Source organism: Schistocerca serialis, chromosome 1 (assembly GCF_023864345.2).
Source record: "Schistocerca serialis cubense isolate TAMUIC-IGC-003099 chromosome 1, iqSchSeri2.2, whole genome shotgun sequence".
Taxonomy (NCBI): Eukaryota; Metazoa; Arthropoda; class Insecta; order Orthoptera; family Acrididae; genus Schistocerca; species Schistocerca serialis.
In genome coordinates this window covers 65,988,352-66,010,789 of record NC_064638.1, presented here as the reverse complement: position 1 = coordinate 66,010,789, position 22,438 = coordinate 65,988,352, and the positions used below count along the sequence as shown (strand labels likewise).

Below are 22,438 nucleotides of genomic sequence, written 5' to 3'. Positions count from 1 at the left end.
TCGTCCTGACCGTCTGTCCGTGGTAATTGCACTGGGCGACTACGTTTCGGACAGTCCTGTCGAAAATGTCTGGTACCGTTACAAAAAGAACAGGTCGCCGGTTGGCCGCTATAAGTGATAAAGGCCCGATGGCCAGCAACAAAAACGAAGGACGGTATATGTTGTCGGACAATCATGCGGACACTGCGAACACCATTTTCAACATCATAATAATATGCTGCCAACCATTTCTCCTTTACGACAGAAAGCACTGTCCCGTACGGAAGTAAACTACGAGAAATAGTTTCATTTCGCACTTCAAACGGCAGGTTAAATACGCGAACAGTACGTATACCATAACCCGCATTCGACAACACATCATCGCTGCTTAATTTTACGTACACCACCATTCACATTTACTAATGTTTCACACATATCGGAAGAAGACAGTTCCAGAAATAACGAATTCAGGAACGCGTCAAGTTGAACGCCAAGGACAAGACTTTTCGGCAATTGAAGGTCGTGAATTTCGAAAGCAGTAGACCTACGCACGGATCTATCAAACGCGCACTGAATATTATTCTGACGATTCTCACAGTTATCGAGATCCATTGTACTCACTGAATGAACAAATCAAAGAAAACAGCGCCGCGATGCACACGCCGCCGACACGCCGCAGCGAGTGCGCGATGTGTTCGGGCCCACGCCTCCGAAGAGACTGGTGCCTTAAACCAGCGCCTTAGACCGCTCGGCCACGCTACCTCCGGCAGTGTTCTTCGCTTTTGTAGAAACAGTGCACGACACAGCTACCTGTTATGCTGCAACTGGCTGCTCATACATTGCACTTCAAACAACTGCCCTATTCGAATAGAGATTAACTGTTCAAAAATGGCTCTGAGCACTATGGGACTTAACATCTACGGTCGTCAGTCCCCTAGAACTTAGAACTACTTAAATCTAACTAACCTAAGGACGGCACACAACACCCAGCCATCACGAGGCAGAGAAAATCCCTGACCTCGCCGGGAATCGAACCCGGGAACCCGGGCGTGGGAAGCGAGAACGCTACCGCACGACCACGAGATGCGGGCCGATTAACTGTGCTGCGACAATTTAAGAAAGAGACGCTCACGGCTTGCTGCGCTGTTTTCGTCGCTGGTAGTCAGTGCTCCGGCTTTCGAGACAGAAAACATTGGCAGCTTTTTTTTTTTTTTTTTTTTTTTCCTCCAATAAAACCTCCCAACTCCCCTTATAGCCCGGCCTTGCGCTCTCCAATTACGCCTTCTTCGGCGAGCTTCTTTAGCTTTAAAATAAAACGTTGCTTCTTCCAAACATAAAAGACGAATTTTTGCACTGTCCATTGAGTCTGAAAAGCGGAAACTCCTCGGTACAGGTTCCTTGAGCGTCGACGTCCTGTGGAAGACGTTGATCTTGAAGTTGAAGTGATGGAATCGGAGACACTGAACGCCTGCGTGGAAAATTTCTTGTGTATGTTCACCGCTAGCGAAACATGGAAGGAGAACTAATATCTTCTTGAAGTGAAAGTGCGTGCCTATAATGACAGCGAATCAGTCGCTTTGCGCCTACACTCCATAAAATAAAAAATGAAATAATTACAGCGAATCAGGCGCTGTGGACCTAGACTCAATAAAATAAAGAATAAAATTTAAAAAAAAAGAATAAAAAATCAAATGCTGCCTGAGTAATCCTCTGTCACAGGGAAGGAACACCCTTCACGCGTTCCATGATATTATGTTCAAAAATGCTTCGTGGCGGCCAGTACAATAATTAATGGAAACATTGAGAAAAACAAAAGGATCGACGCACATGTCAGACTAATGAGTATTCTCTCGACCTTTACGAACTGTCTGTCGGATAAGGAGAAGGAAAACACAAGTCTCTCCGACGTGTTAAAAATAAAGTAAAAATTCTCCTTTCTTGAAAACCAAACTATCTCGGTGGCAGCGTCGTGCGCAACGCATCCGTGATTGGACGCCGATGTCGTAGGTACTAGACGGTGAAAATAATGAATAAAAACATAAAGAAATCACTTAATGACAGCGAAACACAATCACACACGAACACAGGATAAAACTTTGTGAAACATTCGTCGTAGTTTCCACGTTGCAGTCCTGCACAAGCGGAATCATCGTACTTGTTCAATATTCACTCTTCCTGTAGCATTCAATTTGCATTAAACATGTTTTCGTACCCGGAGACAATTCAAAACACAGAAGGAAATAAAGGTTGCAGCAGTGAAGTTTATGTTACAACAGTTTGTCGTGGGCAAATGCGAGTGCAATTTGCAGAAAATTGGCAAAGATTTTGTGATAGTCTTTCCTGGTTTTAGTGAGGTCATGTTGCGTGGACAAATAAACCAGATAGGCATAGTCGTCCGTAAGTCGCAATTGCAGGAGGGCGTACACAGTGTGAGCCACGATCCATGCAGTGGCGGCACGCTTCGTATGCGGATAAGGGTTGAAGTCCGGGATCAATGCCGTGTCCGCAGAAAAAGCGGCAGCGCTGGTCCGGTTGATAAGTGCGAGCATCCTGGCGGCAATGTTCCAAGACGACCGTGACCTCAGGCACACGAAACGATGTTCTAAGGTGTCGTCTTGGCGACAGTCTTCACACAAGCTCGATGGAGATCAGTGGATGCGGCGCAGCTTTTCGTTGGTGGGCAGAATTCTGTTGACCAATTGGTACCAAAAGCTGCTGACGTCCGCTGACAGGAAGGGAGCATGAACGTGAGCCCACACCGTCCTCCACGCAGATCGCGGGTAGCGCGCCTCCATCTTATTACCGACTGGCCGTCCTCTTAGTCCCTGGTAGACACGTTTCACAGTCCGTGTTCGATGGTCGAGTACGTCGGCGGCGAGATAACTTTTTTGAATGAAGTATTCTCGAACATAACGCAGCTGAAACGGTATGGTAGTCGGGCCTAGAGGTGCTGCTTCAGATAGAGGCCGATGAATAGCGAACAGAACAGCTGTGGGGCTCGACGGATCCTGTTCAATAGTGACGCTCGTCCGATGAAGGAGCAACGCTGCGGCTTTCATAGCAAAATGAGTGAGTCCGAGCCCACCCTGTTCGCGCGGTAAAGTACATGTTTCGTAAGACACCTTGAAAATATGTCCCCGCCACATTAGCCAATAGACTGCCTGTGTTATGGCTCTGCCCAAATTCTTGGGTACCTGGAATAACTGTGCGAGGTACCAGGCTTTGCTGAGCAAGAAAACATTTATTAAAATCACCCGCTGTGTTAACGCGAGGGTGCGAGTAGCGGACAGGCTGGCCATAGCTCGTATGCCATTTAAGACAATACGCCAGTTGTAGGACGCAGTCGGTAACAGATTGGCTTGAAAGCGAACACCCAAAATTTTGTGTTCTTGTTTCACTGTAAACCATGGGCGTTTGAAGCCCCGTGTTGCCGCATAAATAGGCAGAAAAACCGTCTTACGGTTACTGATGCTCGCACCGGATGCACGTTCATACTGTGTGAGAACAGCGCGTATTTGATCAAAGTCGGTGGCAGAGGACACCAAGAGGCCAAGGTCGTCAGCATAAGCGCGACAAACGTGCTTCTCATCCCCAATACGTATTCCCCTACAAACACTGTGCAACTTACGCAACAAAGGATCTAAGGAAATTGCGTAAAGCGCCATTGACAGAGGGCACCCTTGTTTGACAGAAAAGCGGAGTGGTACAGGTTCCGACAAAAATCCATTGATGCTAATCCGTGAGGTGGAATGTTTGAAAAGGTTAGAAATCACAGTTATAAACTTTACACCGAAACCAAATTTCTGTAGCACTCGCCGGAGATATAGGTGGCTAACTCTGTCAAAAGCCATTGCAAAATCGATGGATAAAATGCCAAAAGGAATCCTATTCGTCGAAGCATAGGCAATGGCATCTCGGTATGTCGACACAGCACCATAGATAGTGCGTTTCGGCACTGCACAGTATTGAAAGGGACTAATCAGTTTTTTCATGACTAGCTTCAAGCGAGAGGAGACACATTTGGTGAAGAGTTTGTAATCACCATTAAGAAGGGTAATTGGTCTAAGATTGCACAGTTTCCTGGTGACTGGAACCTTTGGAACCAAGACCACAATACCTTCCAGGAAGGACGCAGGGACATCCACACCATTTAAAATTTCATTAAAAACATCAGTCAGGACCGAGCCAAACAAGTGCCAAAAATGCAGATAAAATTCCGGTGGCAACCCATCAGCGCCCGGTGATTTACTCTGGGAACACAGTTGTAAGACATCACTCACTTCCTCCACGGTAAAGTTTTCTGTGAGGCGACGGCGATCCGCTACGGATAAGACGTATGGAACGTCGTGGAGAAGCTCGGAAATCGCGGCAGCATCAGTATATTTCTCACTGAAAAGTTCGATGAAGTGACGGTGGGCCTCGGCAAGAATTGCCGCCTGGCTATTAAGCCGCGCACCGTCAGCTGATTCCAGCTCTGTGACGTAACGTCGCTTCGCGCGCCGGCGTTCGCGCAGCTGATGAAATACGGAAGGCGCTTCATCAATAAGCGCCCCGGGGGATCGGCTCCGTACGACAGATCCGCGCAACGATTCCCTTTTCAAATCCAGAAGACGGTGTTTTATACGCCGAATTGTCGCCATCCGAAGAGCGGGATTATTTGTGTGCAGGTGGATGGCATCATTTAAACAGCTCTCGTAAAATTGCAACGTAGAACGCTCCCAGTTAGCAACATCCTGACTGAACTCCAGGATCGCCTTGCGTAATGCCGGCTTAACAAATTCTACCCACCAAGACAAAGTGGAGGCAAATAGACCGCGATATTTTAGCACCCTCTGCCATACACGCACGATAACCGGCGCAAAATGTGGGTGTGAGAGATGTCGCACATTAAACTTCCATAATCGACTTGCGCGGGGTTTATCCGCCAATAGAGAATGAAAGCGGCAGACATACGCACAATGATCGGAAAAAATCACGGGGTGAACAGAGGAGTCCGTAAGACAGTGCTGTTTATCACGAGAAACGTAAATCCTATCGAGCCGACTTCTTCCCGTGGGATAAAAGAAAGTAAAGCCCACGGCCCGCGGGTGTAAATAACACCACGAGTCAATTAAATTCATCTCAGTAACGAGCGTCTGTAATTCTAGGCACTTATACGGCCGTGGCTCCTGATCTCTATCGTCCAGCACGCAATTAAAATCGCCGCCCATGACTAAAGGCAGGTGGGGGCCCTGTAAAAGGTGACAAATGTCACTGCTATAAAACACACGGCGACGTGGCTGCCCGTCGGCACCAGAAGGGGCGTACACGTTAATATATCTTACGTTGTTGATCGTGCAAGCTACACCACGACCGTTAGGAATTGTAGCGACATTACTATAGTCATGACCAACACGAATTAAAATGGCAGTACCACAATTACACTCGATATCAAAGTTCAAAAGTACTTGATAGCCCGGAATGGAGTGAAGTAGATCTATCACAACCTCCTGCAAAAACACTATGTCAGCAGCAATGTAATTTATAAAACCCACAAAACTTGCAAACTTCACAGGCGACTCCAATTTATTAAGATTAATAGTAGCCACAACTGATGGAGGGTGTGCTACCATAGACAACAGGGAAAAACAAAGAAAACAAATTAAACGGCAGGAGTGGACCCACCCTCCTCCTCCATATCGTCTGCCCAGTCACAACGTTCAGACGGTGCAGCTGAAGTAGGCGGTTCTTGTGTGGGAGGTGCAGACGCGGAATCCTGCGAAGGGGGACGCGTGCGACGCTGGGGGGTGTCTTCCGCCTTACGCTTAACCGAAAGTTGTGCCGGGTTCGTTGCCTGAGACGTCGTAGTGTCCATTGCAAGAGTTACATCAGAGTGGTGCAACATTTCCTTTAACTGCTGTACAACCTGTTCCCGCCTGTCGGCCGACACACTTGTCGTAGGCGCTGGCTGACTGCTCGCCACAGGACGCTGTGGACGACGCCCCCCCGCAACCGACGGCCGAGATTCGACTACGGGGCGGGGCAAGGGCTTGTGCGCCGGCTTTTGCACAGATTTTGGCTTTTGTTTCGACTTAGGACGGGGAACTTGCTGCCACTCCGGAGAAGGGCTGCGTTCTCCGCGAGAAAAGGTTCGTTTTTCTAAAATCCGCGAACTACTGGCACTGCGGAAGCGGTCAGTATTGCCACGCCTCTTTGAAACACTTTCACGCCTGGGCTTTGGTTCCTGTGAGGCAGGAACCGCGTCCGGAAACCCGTGAGGTACGGAAGTGGATGGTGACGAATCCACTACAGCAACAGGGGGGGGTAACCACCTGAACGGGTTCTGATCCGGTCCGTTCCGGAGCTTCAGGCACAGCCGGAGGCGGAATCGGTACAGTAGCGGCGGGAACTGACTGAGAGAGTACGGACACGGTTTGAACAGAATCAGAACCGGTTGCAGTGGCATCGACATCCATCGCGACCGCAGCAACTAACGGCGTTTCCGTTTCCGCGGAACGTGCCGGTGAACGGGGAACACCTAACAACACGGCCGCGTACGACGCGTCGACATCTTGCCCACGGGGCGGTAGCTGCACAGGGCGCCTACGCCTAGGACAATTTTGCCGAAAATGGTCTGTGGCATTGCAATAGGAACACGTTTGCGGCTGACCACTATACGAAATAAAAACCCGGTGGCCGGCCATAACCAAAAACGAAGGAACGTGCTTCCTCACAATCATCTTTACACTGCGGATACCGTTCTCAACCTGATATATATAAGCGGACGACCACTTTTCTTTCGTTATCGACAAAACGGTGCCATAAGGCATAAGGCTACGAGCTATTGTCTCATTCCTAGTCTCAAACGGCAGATTGAATACCCGAACATTTCGAATACCGAATCCAGCATTCGACAGAGTCACATTGCTAATTGTCCCATCAGAGTGTTTGAATTTACGTACGCCACCATTTTCACTGACAAGAGCATCACACAATTCCGGACATTTCAATTTAATAAACAAAGAGTTCAGGAACGCGTCTAATTGCAATCCTAGCACTTCACTTTCAGGAATTTGCAAGTCATTTTTCATCCACGAATGAATTTCGAAAGCAGACGGTCGGGTTACGTTTCTATCAAATTCGCACTGGATATTATTTTCTCGGTCTTCAGAATCCATGTTAACTTACAGTTCAGCTGACTACAGCAGCGAAGAAACAGTCACCGCGAAGAACCGTCGCCGACTGCGAAGCACACGTAAACACCGCCCGACACGCCGGAGCGAGCGGGCGATGTGTTCGGGCCCACGCCTCCGAAGAGACTGGTGCCTTAAACCAGCGCCTTAGACCGCTCGGCCACGCTACCTGTGTCAGTGCTTTTCGCTTTTGTAGAAACAGTGCACGACACAGCTTCCTGTTCTGCTGCGACTGGCTGCTCATCCGTTCCACCTCAAACAACTGCCCTTTTCGAATAGAGATTAACTACACAGGCGGCTGCCCGCGCTCTGGTGCGGCTGCATTGCGTGTTGATAATGAACTGGTAGTGCCACCTGCAGCCTGCGGAACATGAGTGAAAAATCAAGAGGGCACCGTGATTTCAAACACTGAGTCACAATCGTCATTGCAGCGACAGCAAGGCAAAACTTTAAAAAGTGCCGTGACCAGGATTCGAACCTGGGTTATTGCGGCCACAACGCAATGTCCTAACCACTAGACGATCACGGCCACAGAAGCACCGCCGAGAGCAGTTCTCGCGAATGCAAGTGGCTATGCACAGCAAAGCTCAGCCCACTGTGTCTCGCCACAGCTGTGTCAGACGTGGTCTCCATTATATGTATACTGGCAAACGAAACGTGTCTGCGCTGTTAGGACCCTAAGGAGTGTGGTTAGCTGCATTAAACCCCTGTGGCAATGTCTTGTAGTCCTCCAACTCTGTTGACCACAGGTATGTGCCTCGATAAGAGGTGGACAGATGTCGCATCGCTCTCGCCGTCACTTGTGACCGCCAATCGTACTTAACGTCATTTTGTGCAAGCGTCAGCGGAGCAAGCTGTACACAATCCACTTGACGACAACGGCAAAAATTAGCGTTTCCACTGCATAGAACGTCATGCTCGAGACACATTTCGTGGAGTCGAGCGCCAGCAATCGTGACACCAAACTGCGCCTGTGAATCCTGTCGTTGCACCACGCACTGTGCTGCTACGACAATTTAAGAAAGAGACGCTCACGGCTTGCTGCGCTGTTTCCTTCGCGGGTAATCAGTGCTCCTGCTTAGAAAACATTGGCAGCGGTGGGATTCGAACCCACGCCTCCGAAGAGACTGGTGCCTGAAACCAGCGCCTTAGACCGCTCGGCCACGCTACCTACGCGCCACGGCGGTCACAGGAGCTGCGTTCTTACCCACGAGACCACACCGCAATGGCACAAAAACGAGAAGTAAAAACTGGCAGCGGTGGGATTCGAACCCACGCTTCCGAAGAGACTGGTGCCTTAAACCAGCGCCTTAGACCGCTCGGCCACGCTACCTGTGTCAGTGCTTTTCGCTTTTGTAGAAACAGTGCACGACACAGCTTCCTGTTCTGCTGCGACTGGCTGCTCATCCGTTCCACCTCAAACAACTGCCCTTTTCGAATAGAGATTAACTACACAGGCGGCTGCCCGCGCTCTGGTGCGGCTGCATTGCGTGTTGATAATGAACTGGTAGTGCCACCTGCAGCCTGCGGAACATGAGTGAAAAATCAAGAGGGCACCGTGATTTCAAACACTGAGTCACAATCGTCATTGCAGCGACAGCAAGGCAAAACTTTAAAAAGTGCCGTGACCAGGATTCGAACCTGGGTTATTGCGGCCACAACGCAATGTCCTAACCACTAGACGATCACGGCCACAGAAGCACCGCCGAGAGCAGTTCTCGCGAATGCAAGTGGCTATGCACAGCAAAGCTCAGCCCACTGTGTCTCGCCACAGCTGTGTCAGACGTGGTCTCCATTATATGTATACTGGCAAACGAAACGTGTCTGCGCTGTTAGGACCCTAAGGAGTGTGGTTAGCTGCATTAAACCCCTGTGGCAATGTCTTGTAGTCCTCCAACTCTGTTGACCACAGGTATGTGCCTCGATAAGAGGTGGACAGATGTCGCATCGCTCTCGCCGTCACTTGTGACCGCCAATCGTACTTAACGTCATTTTGTGCAAGCGTCAGCGGAGCAAGCTGTACACAATCCACTTGACGACAACGGCAAAAATTAGCGTTTCCACTGCATAGAACGTCATGCTCGAGACACATTTCGTGGAGTCGAGCGCCAGCAATCGTGACACCAAACTGCGCCTGTGAATCCTGTCGTTGCACCACGCACTGTGCTGCTACGACAATTTAAGAAAGAGACGCTCACGGCTTGCTGCGCTGTTTCCTTCGCGGGTAATCAGTGCTCCTGCTTAGAAAACATTGGCAGCGGTGGGATTCGAACCCACGCCTCCGAAGAGACTGGTGCCTGAAACCAGCGCCTTAGACCGCTCGGCCACGCTACCTACGCGCCACGGCGGTCACAGGAGCTGCGTTCTTACCCACGAGACCACACCGCAATGGCACAAAAACGAGAAGTAAAAACTGGCAGCGGTGGGATTCGAACCCACGCCTCCGAAGAGACTGGTGCCTTAAACCAGCGCCTTAGACCGCTCGGCCACGCTACCTGTGTCAGTGCTTTTCGCTTTTGTAGAAACAGTGCACGACACAGCTTCCTGTTCTGCTGCGACTGGCTGCTCATCCGTTCCACCTCAAACAACTGCCCTTTTCGAATAGAGATTAACTACACAGGCGGCTGCCCGCGCTCTGGTGCGGCTGCATTGCGTGTTGATAATGAACTGGTAGTGCCACCTGCAGCCTGCGGAACATGAGTGAAAAATCAAGAGGGCACCGTGATTTCAAACACTGAGTCACAATCGTCATTGCAGCGACAGCAAGGCAAAACTTTAAAAAGTGCCGTGACCAGGATTCGAACCTGGGTTATTGCGGCCACAACGCAATGTCCTAACCACTAGACGATCACGGCCACAGAAGCACCGCCGAGAGCAGTTCTCGCGAATGCAAGTGGCTATGCACAGCAAAGCTCAGCCCACTGTGTCTCGCCACAGCTGTGTCAGACGTGGTCTCCATTATATGTATACTGGCAAACGAAACGTGTCTGCGCTGTTAGGACCCTAAGGAGTGTGGTTAGCTGCATTAAACCCCTGTGGCAATGTCTTGTAGTCCTCCAACTCTGTTGACCACAGGTATGTGCCTCGATAAGAGGTGGACAGATGTCGCATCGCTCTCGCCGTCACTTGTGACCGCCAATCGTACTTAACGTCATTTTGTGCAAGCGTCAGCGGAGCAAGCTGTACACAATCCACTTGACGACAACGGCAAAAATTAGCGTTTCCACTGCATAGAACGTCATGCTCGAGACACATTTCGTGGAGTCGAGCGCCAGCAATCGTGACACCAAACTGCGCCTGTGAATCCTGTCGTTGCACCACGCACTGTGCTGCTACGACAATTTAAGAAAGAGACGCTCACGGCTTGCTGCGCTGTTTCCTTCGCGGGTAATCAGTGCTCCTGCTTAGAAAACATTGGCAGCGGTGGGATTCGAACCCACGCCTCCGAAGAGACTGGTGCCTGAAACCAGCGCCTTAGACCGCTCGGCCACGCTACCTACGCGCCACGGCGGTCACAGGAGCTGCGTTCTTACCCACGAGACCACACCGCAATGGCACAAAAACGAGAAGTAAAAACTGGCAGCGGTGGGATTCGAACCCACGCCTCCGAAGAGACTGGTGCCTTAAACCAGCGCCTTAGACCGCTCGGCCACGCTACCTGTGTCAGTGCTTTTCGCTTTTGTAGAAACAGTGCACGACACAGCTTCCTGTTCTGCTGCGACTGGCTGCTCATCCGTTCCACCTCAAACAACTGCCCTTTTCGAATAGAGATTAACTACACAGGCGGCTGCCCGCGCTCTGGTGCGGCTGCATTGCGTGTTGATAATGAACTGGTAGTGCCACCTGCAGCCTGCGGAACATGAGTGAAAAATCAAGAGGGCACCGTGATTTCAAACACTGAGTCACAATCGTCATTGCAGCGACAGCAAGGCAAAACTTTAAAAAGTGCCGTGACCAGGATTCGAACCTGGGTTATTGCGGCCACAACGCAATGTCCTAACCACTAGACGATCACGGCCACAGAAGCACCGCCGAGAGCATTTCTCGCGAATGCAAGTGGCTATGCACAGCAAAGCTCAGCCCACTGTGTCTCGCCACAGCTGTGTCAGACGTGGTCTCCATTATATGTATACTGGCAAACGAAACGTGTCTGCGCTGTTAGGACACTAAGCAGTGTGGTTAGCTGCATTAAACCCCTGTGGCAATGTCTTGTAGTCCTCCAACTCTGTTGACCACAGGTATGTGCCTCGATAAGAGGTGGACAGATGTCGCATCGCTCTCGCCGTCACTTGTGACCGCCAATCGTACTTAACGTCATTTTGTGCAAGCGTCAGCGGAGCAAGCTGTACACAATCCACTTGACGACAACGGCAAAAATTAGCGTTTCCACTGCATAGAACGTCATGCTCGAGACACATTTCGTGGAGTCGAGCGCCAGCAATCGTGACACCAAACTGCGCCTGTGAATCCTGTCGTTGCACCACGCACTGTGCTGCTACGACAATTTAAGAAAGAGACGCTCACGGCTTGCTGCGCTGTTTCCTTCGCGGGTAATCAGTGCTCCTGCTTAGAAAACATTGGCAGCGGTGGGATTCGAACCCACGCCTCCGAAGAGACTGGTGCCTGAAACCAGCGCCTTAGACCGCTCGGCCACGCTACCTACGCGCCACGGCGGTCACAGGAGCTGCGTTCTTACCCACGAGACCACACCGCAATGGCACAAAAACGAGAAGTAAAAACTGGCAGCGGTGGGATTCGAACCCACGCCTCCGAAGAGACTGGTGCCTTAAACCAGCGCCTTAGACCGCTCGGCCACGCTACCTGTGTCAGTGCTTTTCGCTTTTGTAGAAACAGTGCACGACACAGCTTCCTGTTCTGCTGCGACTGGCTGCTCATCCGTTCCACCTCAAACAACTGCCCTTTTCGAATAGAGATTAACTACACAGGCGGCTGCCCGCGCTCTGGTGCGGCTGCATTGCGTGTTGATAATGAACTGGTAGTGCCACCTGCAGCCTGCGGAACATGAGTGAAAAATCAAGAGGGCACCGTGATTTCAAACACTGAGTCACAATCGTCATTGCAGCGACAGCAAGGCAAAACTTTAAAAAGTGCCGTGACCAGGATTCGAACCTGGGTTATTGCGGCCACAACGCAATGTCCTAACCACTAGACGATCACGGCCACAGAAGCACCGCCGAGAGCAGTTCTCGCGAATGCAAGTGGCTATGCACAGCAAAGCTCAGCCCACTGTGTCTCGCCACAGCTGTGTCAGACGTCGTCTCCATTATATGTATACTGGCAAACGAAACGTGTCTGCGCTGTTAGGACCCTAAGGAGTGTGGTTAGCTGCATTAAACCCCTGTGGCAATGTCTTGTAGTCCTCCAACTCTGTTGACCACAGGTATGTGCCTCGATAAGAGGTGGACAGATGTCGCATCGCTCTCGCCGTCACTTGTGACCGCCAATCGTACTTAACGTCATTTTGTGCAAGCGTCAGCGGAGCAAGCTGTACACAATCCACTTGACGACAACGGCAAAAATTAGCGTTTCCACTGCATAGAACGTCATGCTCGAGACACATTTCGTGGAGTCGAGCGCCAGCAATCGTGACACCAAACTGCGCCTGTGAATCCTGTCGTTGCACCACGCACTGTGCTGCTACGACAATTTAAGAAAGAGACGCTCACGGCTTGCTGCGCTGTTTCCTTCGCGGGTAATCAGTGCTCCTGCTTAGAAAACATTGGCAGCGGTGGGATTCGAACCCACGCCTCCGAAGAGACTGGTGCCTGAAACCAGCGCCTTAGACCGCTCGGCCACGCTACCTACGCGCCACGGCGGTCACAGGAGCTGCGTTCTTACCCACGAGACCACACCGCAATGGCACAAAAACGAGAAGTAAAAACTGGCAGCGGTGGGATTCGAACCCACGGCTCCGAAGAGACTGGTGCCTTAAACCAGCGCCTTAGACCGCTCGGCCACGCTACCTGTGTCAGTGCTTTTCGCTTTTGTAGAAACAGTGCACGACACAGCTTCCTGTTCTGCTGCGACTGGCTGCTCATCCGTTCCACCTCAAACAACTGCCCTTTTCGAATAGAGATTAACTACACAGGCGGCTGCCCGCGCTCTGGTGCGGCTGCATTGCGTGTTGATAATGAACTGGTAGTGCCACCTGCAGCCTGCGGAACATGAGTGAAAAATCAAGAGGGCACCGTGATTTCAAACACTGAGTCACAATCGTCATTGCAGCGACAGCAAGGCAAAACTTTAAAAAGTGCCGTGACCAGGATTCGAACCTGGGTTATTGCGGCCACAACGCAATGTCCTAACCACTAGACGATCACGGCCACAGAAGCACCGCCGAGAGCATTTCTCGCGAATGCAAGTGGCTATGCACAGCAAAGCTCAGCCCACTGTGTCTCGCCACAGCTGTGTCAGACGTGGTCTCCATTATATGTATACTGGCAAACGAAACGTGTCTGCGCTGTTAGGACACTAAGCAGTGTGGTTAGCTGCATTAAACCCCTGTGGCAATGTCTTGTAGTCCTCCAACTCTGTTGACCACAGGTATGTGCCTCGATAAGAGGTGGACAGATGTCGCATCGCTCTCGCCGTCACTTGTGACCGCCAATCGTACTTAACGTCATTTTGTGCAAGCGTCAGCGGAGCAAGCTGTACACAATCCACTTGACGACAACGGCAAAAATTAGCGTTTCCACTGCATAGAACGTCATGCTCGAGACACATTTCGTGGAGTCGAGCGCCAGCAATCGTGACACCAAACTGCGCCTGTGAATCCTGTCGTTGCACCACGCACTGTGCTGCTACGACAATTTAAGAAAGAGACGCTCACGGCTTGCTGCGCTGTTTCCTTCGCGGGTAATCAGTGCTCCTGCTTAGAAAACATTGGCAGCGGTGGGATTCGAACCCACGCCTCCGAAGAGACTGGTGCCTGAAACCAGCGCCTTAGACCGCTCGGCCACGCTACCTACGCGCCACGGCGGTCACAGGAGCTGCGTTCTTACCCACGAGACCACACCGCAATGGCACAAAAACGAGAAGTAAAAACTGGCAGCGGTGGGATTCGAACCCACGCCTCCGAAGAGACTGGTGCCTTAAACCAGCGCCTTAGACCGCTCGGCCACGCTACCTGTGTCAGTGCTTTTCGCTTTTGTAGAAACAGTGCACGACACAGCTTCCTGTTCTGCTGCGACTGGCTGCTCATCCGTTCCACCTCAAACAACTGCCCTTTTCGAATAGAGATTAACTACACAGGCGGCTGCCCGCGCTCTGGTGCGGCTGCATTGCGTGTTGATAATGAACTGGTAGTGCCACCTGCAGCCTGCGGAACATGAGTGAAAAATCAAGAGGGCACCGTGATTTCAAACACTGAGTCACAATCGTCATTGCAGCGACAGCAAGGCAAAACTTTAAAAAGTGCCGTGACCAGGATTCGAACCTGGGTTATTGCGGCCACAACGCAATGTCCTAACCACTAGACGATCACGGCCACAGAAGCACCGCCGAGAGCATTTCTCGCGAATGCAAGTGGCTATGCACAGCAAAGCTCAGCCCACTGTGTCTCGCCACAGCTGTGTCAGACGTGGTCTCCATTATATGTATACTGGCAAACGAAACGTGTCTGCGCTGTTAGGACACTAAGCAGTGTGGTTAGCTGCATTAAACCCCTGTGGCAATGTCTTGTAGTCCTCCAACTCTGTTGACCACAGGTATGTGCCTCGATAAGAGGTGGACAGATGTCGCATCGCTCTCGCCGTCACTTGTGACCGCCAATCGTACTTAACGTCATTTTGTGCAAGCGTCAGCGGAGCAAGCTGTACACAATCCACTTGACGACAACGGCAAAAATTAGCGTTTCCACTGCATAGAACGTCATGCTCGAGACACATTTCGTGGAGTCGAGCGCCAGCAATCGTGACACCAAACTGCGCCTGTGAATCCTGTCGTTGCACCACGCACTGTGCTGCTACGACAATTTAAGAAAGAGACGCTCACGGCTTGCTGCGCTGTTTCCTTCGCGGGTAATCAGTGCTCCTGCTTAGAAAACATTGGCAGCGGTGGGATTCGAACCCACGCCTCCGAAGAGACTGGTGCCTGAAACCAGCGCCTTAGACCGCTCGGCCACGCTACCTACGCGCCACGGCGGTCACAGGAGCTGCGTTCTTACCCACGAGACCACACCGCAATGGCACAAAAACGAGAAGTAAAAACTGGCAGCGGTGGGATTCGAACCCACGCCTCCGAAGAGACTGGTGCCTTAAACCAGCGCCTTAGACCGCTCGGCCACGCTACCTGTGTCAGTGCTTTTCGCTTTTGTAGAAACAGTGCACGACACAGCTTCCTGTTCTGCTGCGACTGGCTGCTCATCCGTTCCACCTCAAACAACTGCCCTTTTCGAATAGAGATTAACTACACAGGCGGCTGCCCGCGCTCTGGTGCGGCTGCATTGCGTGTTGATAATGAACTGGTAGTGCCACCTGCAGCCTGCGGAACATGAGTGAAAAATCAAGAGGGCACCGTGATTTCAAACACTGAGTCACAATCGTCATTGCAGCGACAGCAAGGCAAAACTTTAAAAAGTGCCGTGACCAGGATTCGAACCTGGGTTATTGCGGCCACAACGCAATGTCCTAACCACTAGACGATCACGGCCACAGAAGCACCGCCGAGAGCAGTTCTCGCGAATGCAAGTGGCTATGCACAGCAAAGCTCAGCCCACTGTGTCTCGCCACAGCTGTGTCAGACGTCGTCTCCATTATATGTATACTGGCAAACGAAACGTGTCTGCGCTGTTAGGACACTAAGCAGTGTGGTTAGCTGCATTAAACCCCTGTGGCAATGTCTTGTAGTCCTCCAACTCTGTTGACCACAGGTATGTGCCTCGATAAGAGGTGGACAGATGTCGCATCGCTCTCGCCGTCACTTGTGACCGCCAATCGTACTTAACGTCATTTTGTGCAAGCGTCAGCGGAGCAAGCTGTACACAATCCACTTGACGACAACGGCAAAAATTAGCGTTTCCACTGCATAGAACGTCATGCTCGAGACACATTTCGTGGAGTCGAGCGCCAGCAATCGTGACACCAAACTGCGCCTGTGAATCCTGTCGTTGCACCACGCACTGTGCTGCTACGACAATTTAAGAAAGAGACGCTCACGGCTTGCTGCGCTGTTTCCTTCGCGGGTAATCAGTGCTCCTGCTTAGAAAACATTGGCAGCGGTGGGATTCGAACCCACGCCTCCGAAGAGACTGGTGCCTGAAACCAGCGCCTTAGACCGCTCGGCCACGCTACCTACGCGCCACGGCGGTCACAGGAGCTGCGTTCTTACCCACGAGACCACACCGCAATGGCACAAAAACGAGAAGTAAAAACTGGCAGCGGTGGGATTCGAACCCACGCCTCCGAAGAGACTGGTGCCTTAAACCAGCGCCTTAGACCGCTCGGCCACGCTACCTGTGTCAGTGCTTTTCGCTTTTGTAGAAACAGTGCACGACACAGCTTCCTGTTCTACTGCGACTGGCTGCTCATCCGTTCCACCTCAAACAACTGCCCTTTTCGAATAGAGATTAACTACACAGGCGGCTGCCCGCGCTCTGGTGCGGCTGCATTGCGTGTTGATAATGAACTGGTAGTGCCACCTGCAGCCTGCGGAACATGAGTGAAAAATCAAGAGGGCACCGTGATTTCAAACACTGAGTCACAATCGTCATTGCAGCGACAGCAAGGCAAAACTTTAAAAAGTGCCGTGACCAGGATTCGAACCTGGGTTATTGCGGCCACAACGCAATGTCCTAACCACTAGACGATCACGGCCACAGAAGCACCGCCGAGAGCATTTCTCGCGAATGCAAGTGGCTATGCACAGCAAAGCTCAGCCCACTGTGTCTCGCCACAGCTGTGTCAGACGTGGTCTCCATTATATGTATACTGGCAAACGAAATGTGTCTGCGCTGTTAGGACACTAAGCAGTGTGGTTAGCTGCATTAAACCCCTGTGGCAATGTCTTGTAGTCCTCCAACTCTGTTGACCACAGGTATGTGCCTCGATAAGAGGTGGACAGATGTCGCATCGCTCTCGCCGTCACTTGTGACCGCCAATCGTACTTAACGTCATTTTGTGCAAGCGTCAGCGGAGCAAGCTGTACACAATCCACTTGACGACAACGGCAAAAATTAGCGTTTCCACTGCATAGAACGTCATGCTCGAGACACATTTCGTGGAGTCGAGCGCCAGCAATCGTGACACCAAACTGCGCCTGTGAATCCTGTCGTTGCACCACGCACTGTGCTGCTACGACAATTTAAGAAAGAGACGCTCACGGCTTGCTGCGCTGTTTCCTTCGCGGGTAATCAGTGCTCCTGCTTAGAAAACATTGGCAGCGGTGGGATTCGAACCCACGCCTCCGAAGAGACTGGTGCCTGAAACCAGCGCCTTAGACCGCTCGGCCACGCTACCTACGCGCCACGGCGGTCACAGGAGCTGCGTTCTTACCCACGAGACCACACCGCAATGGCACAAAAACGAGAAGTAAAAACTGGCAGCGGTGGGATTCGAACCCACGCCTCCGAAGAGACTGGTGCCTTAAACCAGCGCCTTAGACCGCTCGGCCACGCTACCTGTGTCAGTGCTTTTCGCTTTTGTAGAAACAGTGCACGACACAGCTTCCTGTTCTGCTGCGACTGGCTGCTCATCCGTTCCACCTCAAACAACTGCCCTTTTCGAATAGAGATTAACTACACAGGCGGCTGCCCGCGCTCTGGTGCGGCTGCATTGCGTGTTGATAATGAACTGGTAGTGCCACCTGCAGCCTGCGGAACATGAGTGAAAAATCAAGAGGGCACCGTGATTTCAAACACTGAGTCACAATCGTCATTGCAGCGACAGCAAGGCAAAACTTTAAAAAGTGCCGTGACCAGGATTCGAACCTGGGTTATTGCGGCCACAACGCAATGTCCTAACCACTAGACGATCACGGCCACAGAAGCACCGCCGAGAGCAGTTCTCGCGAATGCAAGTGGCTATGCACAGCAAAGCTCAGCCCACTGTGTCTCGCCACAGCTGTGTCAGACGTCGTCTCCATTATATGTATACTGGCAAACGAAACGTGTCTGCGCTGTTAGGACACTAAGCAGTGTGGTTAGCTGCATTAAACCCCTGTGGCAATGTCTTGTAGTCCTCCAACTCTGTTGACCACAGGTATGTGCCTCGATAAGAGGTGGACAGATGTCGCATCGCTCTCGCCGTCACTTGTGACCGCGAATCGTACTTAACGTCATTTTGTGCAAGCGTCAGCGGAGCGTCAGTCGAGCTAAGTCGGGACAAGTCGCATAAGAGGAGCAGCAAAATGCGTATTTCCGGTACCGGGAATCGAACCCGGGCCTCCTGGGTGAGAGCCAGGTATCCTAGCCACTAGACCACACCAGATAACGACACAAATGCTCCTCCAGCGAACACAGCAAGCTGTACACAATCCACTTGACGACAACGGCAAAAATTAGCGTTTCCACTGCATAGAACGTCATGCTCGAGACACATTTCGTGGAGTCGAGCGCCAGCAATCGTGACACCAAACTGCGCCTGTGAATCCTGTCGTTGCACCACGCACTGTGCTGCTACGACAATTTAAGAAAGAGACGCTCACGGCTTGCTGCGCTGTTTCCTTCGCGGGTAATCAGTGCTCCTGCTTAGAAAACATTGGCAGCGGTGGGATTCGAACCCACGCCTCCGAAGAGACTGGTGCCTGAAACCAGCGCCTTAGACCGCTCGGCCACGCTACCTACGCGCCACGGCGGTCACAGGAGCTGCGTTCTTACCCACGAGACCACACCGCAATGGCACAAAAACGAGAAGTAAAAACTGGCAGCGGTGGGATTCGAACCCACGCCTCCGAAGAGACTGGTGCCTTAAACCAGCGCCTTAGACCGCTCGGCCACGCTACCTGTGTCAGTGCTTTTCGCTTTTGTAGAAACAGTGCACGACACAGCTTCCTGTTCTGCTGCGACTGGCTGCTCATCCGTTCCACCTCAAACAACTGCCCTTTTCGAATAGAGATTAACTACACAGGCGGCTGCCCGCGCTCTGGTGCGGCTGCATTGCGTGTTGATAATGAACTGGTAGTGCCACCTGCAGCCTGCGGAACATGAGTGAAAAATCAAGAGGGCACCGTGATTTCAAACACTGAGTCACAATCGTCATTGCAGCGACAGCAAGGCAAAACTTTAAAAAGTGCCGTGACCAGGATTCGAACCTGGGTTATTGCGGCCACAACGCAATGTCCTAACCACTAGACGATCACGGCCACAGAAGCACCGCCGAGAGCATTTCTCGCGAATGCAAGTGGCTATGCACAGCAAAGCTCAGCCCACTGTGTCTCGCCACAGCTGTGTCAGACGTGGTCTCCATTATATGTATACTGGCAAACGAAACGTGTCTGCGCTGTTAGGACACTAAGCAGTGTGGTTAGCTGCATTAAACCCCTGTGGCAATGTCTTGTAGTCCTCCAACTCTGTTGACCACAGGTATGTGCCTCGATAAGAGGTGGACAGATGTCGCATCGCTCTCGCCGTCACTTGTGACCGCCAATCGTACTTAACGTCATTTTGTGCAAGCGTCAGCGGAGCAAGCTGTACACAATCCACTTGACGACAACGGCAAAAATTAGCGTTTCCACTGCATAGAACGTCATGCTCGAGACACATTTCGTGGAGTCGAGCGCCAGCAATCGTGACACCAAACTGCGCCTGTGAATCCTGTCGTTGCACCACGCACTGTGCTGCTACGACAATTTAAGAAAGAGACGCTCACGGCTTGCTGCGCTGTTTCCTTCGCGGGTAATCAGTGCTCCTGCTTAGAAAACATTGGCAGCGGTGGGATTCGAACCCACGCCTCCGAAGAGACTGGTGCCTGAAACCAGCGCCTTAGACCGCTCGGCCACGCTACCTACGCGCCACGGCGGTCACAGGAGCTGCGTTCTTACCCACGAGACCACACCGCAATGGCACAAAAACGAGAAGTAAAAACTGGCAGCGGTGGGATTCGAACCCACGCCTCCGAAGAGACTGGTGCCTTAAACCAGCGCCTTAGACCGCTCGGCCACGCTACCTGTGTCAGTGCTTTTCGCTTTTGTAGAAACAGTGCACGACACAGCTTCCTGTTCTGCTGCGACTGGCTGCTCATCCGTTCCACCTCAAACAACTGCCCTTTTCGAATAGAGATTAACTACACAGGCGGCTGCCCGCGCTCTGGTGCGGCTGCATTGCGTGTTGATAATGAACTGGTAGTGCCACCTGCAGCCTGCGGAACATGAGTGAAAAATCAAGAGGGCACCGTGATTTCAAACACTGAGTCACAATCGTCATTGCAGCGACAGCAAGGCAAAACTTTAAAAAGTGCCGTGACCAGGATTCGAACCTGGGTTATTGCGGCCACAACGCAATGTCCTAACCACTAGACGATCACGGCCACAGAAGCACCGCCGAGAGCATTTCTCGCGAATGCAAGTGGCTATGCACAGCAAAGCTCAGCCCACTGTGTCTCGCCACAGCTGTGTCAGACGTGGTCTCCATTATATGTATACTGGCAAACGAAACGTGTCTGCGCTGTTAGGACACTAAGCAGTGTGGTTAGCTGCATTAAACCCCTGTGGCAATGTCTTGTAGTCCTCCAACTCTGTTGACCACAGGTATGTGCCTCGATAAGAGGTGGACAGATGTCGCATCGCTCTCGCCGTCACTTGTGACCGCCAATCGTACTTAACGTCATTTTGTGCAAGCGTCAGCGGAGCAAGCTGTACACAATCCACTTGACGACAACGGCAAAAATTAGCGTTTCCACTGCATAGAACGTCATGCTCGAGACACATTTCGTGGAGTCGAGCGCCAGCAATCGTGACACCAAACTGCGCCTGTGAATCCTGTCGTTGCACCACGCACTGTGCTGCTACGACAATTTAAGAAAGAGACGCTCACGGCTTGCTGCGCTGTTTCCTTCGCGGGTAATCAGTGCTCCTGCTTAGAAAACATTGGCAGCGGTGGGATTCGAACCCACGCCTCCGAAGAGACTGGTGCCTGAAACCAGCGCCTTAGACCGCTCGGCCACGCTACCTACGCGCCACGGCGGTCACAGGAGCTGCGTTCTTACCCACGAGACCACACCGCAATGGCACAAAAACGAGAAGTAAAAACTGGCAGCGGTGGGATTCGAACCCACGCCTCCGAAGAGACTGGTGCCTTAAACCAGCGCCTTAGACCGCTCGGCCACGCTACCTGTGTCAGTGCTTTTCGCTTTTGTAGAAACAGTGCACGACACAGCTTCCTGTTCTGCTGCGACTGGCTGCTCATCCGTTCCACCTCAAACAACTGCCCTTTTCGAATAGAGATTAACTACACAGGCGGCTGCCCGCGCTCTGGTGCGGCTGCATTGCGTGTTGATAATGAACTGGTAGTGCCACCTGCAGCCTGCGGAACATGAGTGAAAAATCAAGAGGGCACCGTGATTTCAAACACTGAGTCACAATCGTCATTGCAGCGACAGCAAGGCAAAACTTTAAAAAGTGCCGTGACCAGGATTCGAACCTGGGTTATTGCGGCCACAACGCAATGTCCTAACCACTAGACGATCACGGCCACAGAAGCACCGCCGAGAGCATTTCTCGCGAATGCAAGTGGCTATGCACAGCAAAGCTCAGCCCACTGTGTCTCGCCACAGCTGTGTCAGACGTGGTCTCCATTATATGTATACTGGCAAACGAAACGTGTCTGCGCTGTTAGGACACTAAGCAGTGTGGTTAGCTGCATTAAACCCCTGTGGCAATGTCTTGTAGTCCTCCAACTCTGTTGACCACAGGTATGTGCCTCGATAAGAGGTGGACAGATGTCGCATCGCTCTCGCCGTCACTTGTGACCGCCAATCGTACTTAACGTCATTTTGTGCAAGCGTCAGCGGAGCAAGCTGTACACAATCCACTTGACGACAACGGCAAAAATTAGCGTTTCCACTGCATAGAACGTCATGCTCGAGACACATTTCGTGGAGTCGAGCGCCAGCAATCGTGACACCAAACTGCGCCTGTGAATCCTGTCGTTGCACCACGCACTGTGCTGCTACGACAATTTAAGAAAGAGACGCTCACGGCTTGCTGCGCTGTTTCCTTCGCGGGTAATCAGTGCTCCTGCTTAGAAAACATTGGCAGCGGTGGGATTCGAACCCACGCCTCCGAAGAGACTGGTGCCTGAAACCAGCGCCTTAGACCGCTCGGCCACGCTACCT

The 22,438-nt window shown here is 51.8% G+C and overlaps 39 non-coding genes across 39 annotated transcripts; all 39 read right to left on the bottom strand.

Annotated features, from left to right (window-relative positions):
• Positions 1–7,608: 7,608 nt before the first annotated feature.
• On the bottom strand, positions 7,609–7,680 carry Trnah-gug (transfer RNA histidin (anticodon GUG)). Its single transcript has one exon. It is a non-coding gene; the product is annotated as a tRNA-His (tRNA).
• Positions 7,681–8,240: 560 nt separating this feature from the next.
• On the bottom strand, positions 8,241–8,322 carry Trnal-cag (transfer RNA leucine (anticodon CAG)). Its single transcript has one exon. It is a non-coding gene; the product is annotated as a tRNA-Leu (tRNA).
• An 80-nt stretch (positions 8,323–8,402) lies between these two features.
• Trnal-aag (transfer RNA leucine (anticodon AAG)) lies at positions 8,403–8,484 on the bottom strand. Its single transcript has one exon. It is a non-coding gene; the product is annotated as a tRNA-Leu (tRNA).
• Positions 8,485–8,771: 287 nt separating this feature from the next.
• Trnah-gug (transfer RNA histidin (anticodon GUG)) lies at positions 8,772–8,843 on the bottom strand. Its single transcript has one exon. It is a non-coding gene; the product is annotated as a tRNA-His (tRNA).
• A 560-nt stretch (positions 8,844–9,403) lies between these two features.
• Positions 9,404–9,485, bottom strand: Trnal-cag (transfer RNA leucine (anticodon CAG)). Its single transcript has one exon. It is a non-coding gene; the product is annotated as a tRNA-Leu (tRNA).
• Positions 9,486–9,565: 80 nt separating this feature from the next.
• Positions 9,566–9,647, bottom strand: Trnal-aag (transfer RNA leucine (anticodon AAG)). The gene has a single exon. It is a non-coding gene; the product is annotated as a tRNA-Leu (tRNA).
• A 287-nt stretch (positions 9,648–9,934) lies between these two features.
• Trnah-gug (transfer RNA histidin (anticodon GUG)) lies at positions 9,935–10,006 on the bottom strand. The gene has a single exon. It is a non-coding gene; the product is annotated as a tRNA-His (tRNA).
• A 560-nt stretch (positions 10,007–10,566) lies between these two features.
• Positions 10,567–10,648, bottom strand: Trnal-cag (transfer RNA leucine (anticodon CAG)). The gene has a single exon. It is a non-coding gene; the product is annotated as a tRNA-Leu (tRNA).
• Positions 10,649–10,728: 80 nt separating this feature from the next.
• Trnal-aag (transfer RNA leucine (anticodon AAG)) lies at positions 10,729–10,810 on the bottom strand. Its single transcript has one exon. It is a non-coding gene; the product is annotated as a tRNA-Leu (tRNA).
• A 287-nt stretch (positions 10,811–11,097) lies between these two features.
• On the bottom strand, positions 11,098–11,169 carry Trnah-gug (transfer RNA histidin (anticodon GUG)). The gene has a single exon. It is a non-coding gene; the product is annotated as a tRNA-His (tRNA).
• A 560-nt stretch (positions 11,170–11,729) lies between these two features.
• On the bottom strand, positions 11,730–11,811 carry Trnal-cag (transfer RNA leucine (anticodon CAG)). The gene has a single exon. It is a non-coding gene; the product is annotated as a tRNA-Leu (tRNA).
• An 80-nt stretch (positions 11,812–11,891) lies between these two features.
• On the bottom strand, positions 11,892–11,973 carry Trnal-aag (transfer RNA leucine (anticodon AAG)). The gene has a single exon. It is a non-coding gene; the product is annotated as a tRNA-Leu (tRNA).
• Positions 11,974–12,260: 287 nt separating this feature from the next.
• On the bottom strand, positions 12,261–12,332 carry Trnah-gug (transfer RNA histidin (anticodon GUG)). Its single transcript has one exon. It is a non-coding gene; the product is annotated as a tRNA-His (tRNA).
• Positions 12,333–12,892: 560 nt separating this feature from the next.
• Positions 12,893–12,974, bottom strand: Trnal-cag (transfer RNA leucine (anticodon CAG)). Its single transcript has one exon. It is a non-coding gene; the product is annotated as a tRNA-Leu (tRNA).
• Positions 12,975–13,054: 80 nt separating this feature from the next.
• On the bottom strand, positions 13,055–13,136 carry Trnal-aag (transfer RNA leucine (anticodon AAG)). Its single transcript has one exon. It is a non-coding gene; the product is annotated as a tRNA-Leu (tRNA).
• Positions 13,137–13,423: 287 nt separating this feature from the next.
• On the bottom strand, positions 13,424–13,495 carry Trnah-gug (transfer RNA histidin (anticodon GUG)). The gene has a single exon. It is a non-coding gene; the product is annotated as a tRNA-His (tRNA).
• Positions 13,496–14,055: 560 nt separating this feature from the next.
• Positions 14,056–14,137, bottom strand: Trnal-cag (transfer RNA leucine (anticodon CAG)). Its single transcript has one exon. It is a non-coding gene; the product is annotated as a tRNA-Leu (tRNA).
• An 80-nt stretch (positions 14,138–14,217) lies between these two features.
• On the bottom strand, positions 14,218–14,299 carry Trnal-aag (transfer RNA leucine (anticodon AAG)). Its single transcript has one exon. It is a non-coding gene; the product is annotated as a tRNA-Leu (tRNA).
• Positions 14,300–14,586: 287 nt separating this feature from the next.
• On the bottom strand, positions 14,587–14,658 carry Trnah-gug (transfer RNA histidin (anticodon GUG)). The gene has a single exon. It is a non-coding gene; the product is annotated as a tRNA-His (tRNA).
• Positions 14,659–15,218: 560 nt separating this feature from the next.
• On the bottom strand, positions 15,219–15,300 carry Trnal-cag (transfer RNA leucine (anticodon CAG)). Its single transcript has one exon. It is a non-coding gene; the product is annotated as a tRNA-Leu (tRNA).
• An 80-nt stretch (positions 15,301–15,380) lies between these two features.
• On the bottom strand, positions 15,381–15,462 carry Trnal-aag (transfer RNA leucine (anticodon AAG)). Its single transcript has one exon. It is a non-coding gene; the product is annotated as a tRNA-Leu (tRNA).
• Positions 15,463–15,749: 287 nt separating this feature from the next.
• Positions 15,750–15,821, bottom strand: Trnah-gug (transfer RNA histidin (anticodon GUG)). The gene has a single exon. It is a non-coding gene; the product is annotated as a tRNA-His (tRNA).
• A 560-nt stretch (positions 15,822–16,381) lies between these two features.
• Trnal-cag (transfer RNA leucine (anticodon CAG)) lies at positions 16,382–16,463 on the bottom strand. The gene has a single exon. It is a non-coding gene; the product is annotated as a tRNA-Leu (tRNA).
• An 80-nt stretch (positions 16,464–16,543) lies between these two features.
• Positions 16,544–16,625, bottom strand: Trnal-aag (transfer RNA leucine (anticodon AAG)). Its single transcript has one exon. It is a non-coding gene; the product is annotated as a tRNA-Leu (tRNA).
• Positions 16,626–16,912: 287 nt separating this feature from the next.
• On the bottom strand, positions 16,913–16,984 carry Trnah-gug (transfer RNA histidin (anticodon GUG)). Its single transcript has one exon. It is a non-coding gene; the product is annotated as a tRNA-His (tRNA).
• A 560-nt stretch (positions 16,985–17,544) lies between these two features.
• On the bottom strand, positions 17,545–17,626 carry Trnal-cag (transfer RNA leucine (anticodon CAG)). Its single transcript has one exon. It is a non-coding gene; the product is annotated as a tRNA-Leu (tRNA).
• Positions 17,627–17,706: 80 nt separating this feature from the next.
• Positions 17,707–17,788, bottom strand: Trnal-aag (transfer RNA leucine (anticodon AAG)). The gene has a single exon. It is a non-coding gene; the product is annotated as a tRNA-Leu (tRNA).
• Positions 17,789–18,075: 287 nt separating this feature from the next.
• Positions 18,076–18,147, bottom strand: Trnah-gug (transfer RNA histidin (anticodon GUG)). The gene has a single exon. It is a non-coding gene; the product is annotated as a tRNA-His (tRNA).
• A 376-nt stretch (positions 18,148–18,523) lies between these two features.
• Positions 18,524–18,595, bottom strand: Trnae-cuc (transfer RNA glutamic acid (anticodon CUC)). Its single transcript has one exon. It is a non-coding gene; the product is annotated as a tRNA-Glu (tRNA).
• Positions 18,596–18,866: 271 nt separating this feature from the next.
• Positions 18,867–18,948, bottom strand: Trnal-cag (transfer RNA leucine (anticodon CAG)). The gene has a single exon. It is a non-coding gene; the product is annotated as a tRNA-Leu (tRNA).
• Positions 18,949–19,028: 80 nt separating this feature from the next.
• Trnal-aag (transfer RNA leucine (anticodon AAG)) lies at positions 19,029–19,110 on the bottom strand. The gene has a single exon. It is a non-coding gene; the product is annotated as a tRNA-Leu (tRNA).
• Positions 19,111–19,397: 287 nt separating this feature from the next.
• Trnah-gug (transfer RNA histidin (anticodon GUG)) lies at positions 19,398–19,469 on the bottom strand. Its single transcript has one exon. It is a non-coding gene; the product is annotated as a tRNA-His (tRNA).
• A 560-nt stretch (positions 19,470–20,029) lies between these two features.
• Positions 20,030–20,111, bottom strand: Trnal-cag (transfer RNA leucine (anticodon CAG)). The gene has a single exon. It is a non-coding gene; the product is annotated as a tRNA-Leu (tRNA).
• An 80-nt stretch (positions 20,112–20,191) lies between these two features.
• Positions 20,192–20,273, bottom strand: Trnal-aag (transfer RNA leucine (anticodon AAG)). The gene has a single exon. It is a non-coding gene; the product is annotated as a tRNA-Leu (tRNA).
• Positions 20,274–20,560: 287 nt separating this feature from the next.
• Positions 20,561–20,632, bottom strand: Trnah-gug (transfer RNA histidin (anticodon GUG)). Its single transcript has one exon. It is a non-coding gene; the product is annotated as a tRNA-His (tRNA).
• Positions 20,633–21,192: 560 nt separating this feature from the next.
• Trnal-cag (transfer RNA leucine (anticodon CAG)) lies at positions 21,193–21,274 on the bottom strand. The gene has a single exon. It is a non-coding gene; the product is annotated as a tRNA-Leu (tRNA).
• An 80-nt stretch (positions 21,275–21,354) lies between these two features.
• Positions 21,355–21,436, bottom strand: Trnal-aag (transfer RNA leucine (anticodon AAG)). Its single transcript has one exon. It is a non-coding gene; the product is annotated as a tRNA-Leu (tRNA).
• Positions 21,437–21,723: 287 nt separating this feature from the next.
• Trnah-gug (transfer RNA histidin (anticodon GUG)) lies at positions 21,724–21,795 on the bottom strand. The gene has a single exon. It is a non-coding gene; the product is annotated as a tRNA-His (tRNA).
• Positions 21,796–22,355: 560 nt separating this feature from the next.
• On the bottom strand, positions 22,356–22,437 carry Trnal-cag (transfer RNA leucine (anticodon CAG)). Its single transcript has one exon. It is a non-coding gene; the product is annotated as a tRNA-Leu (tRNA).
• Position 22,438: the final 1 nt, after the last annotated feature.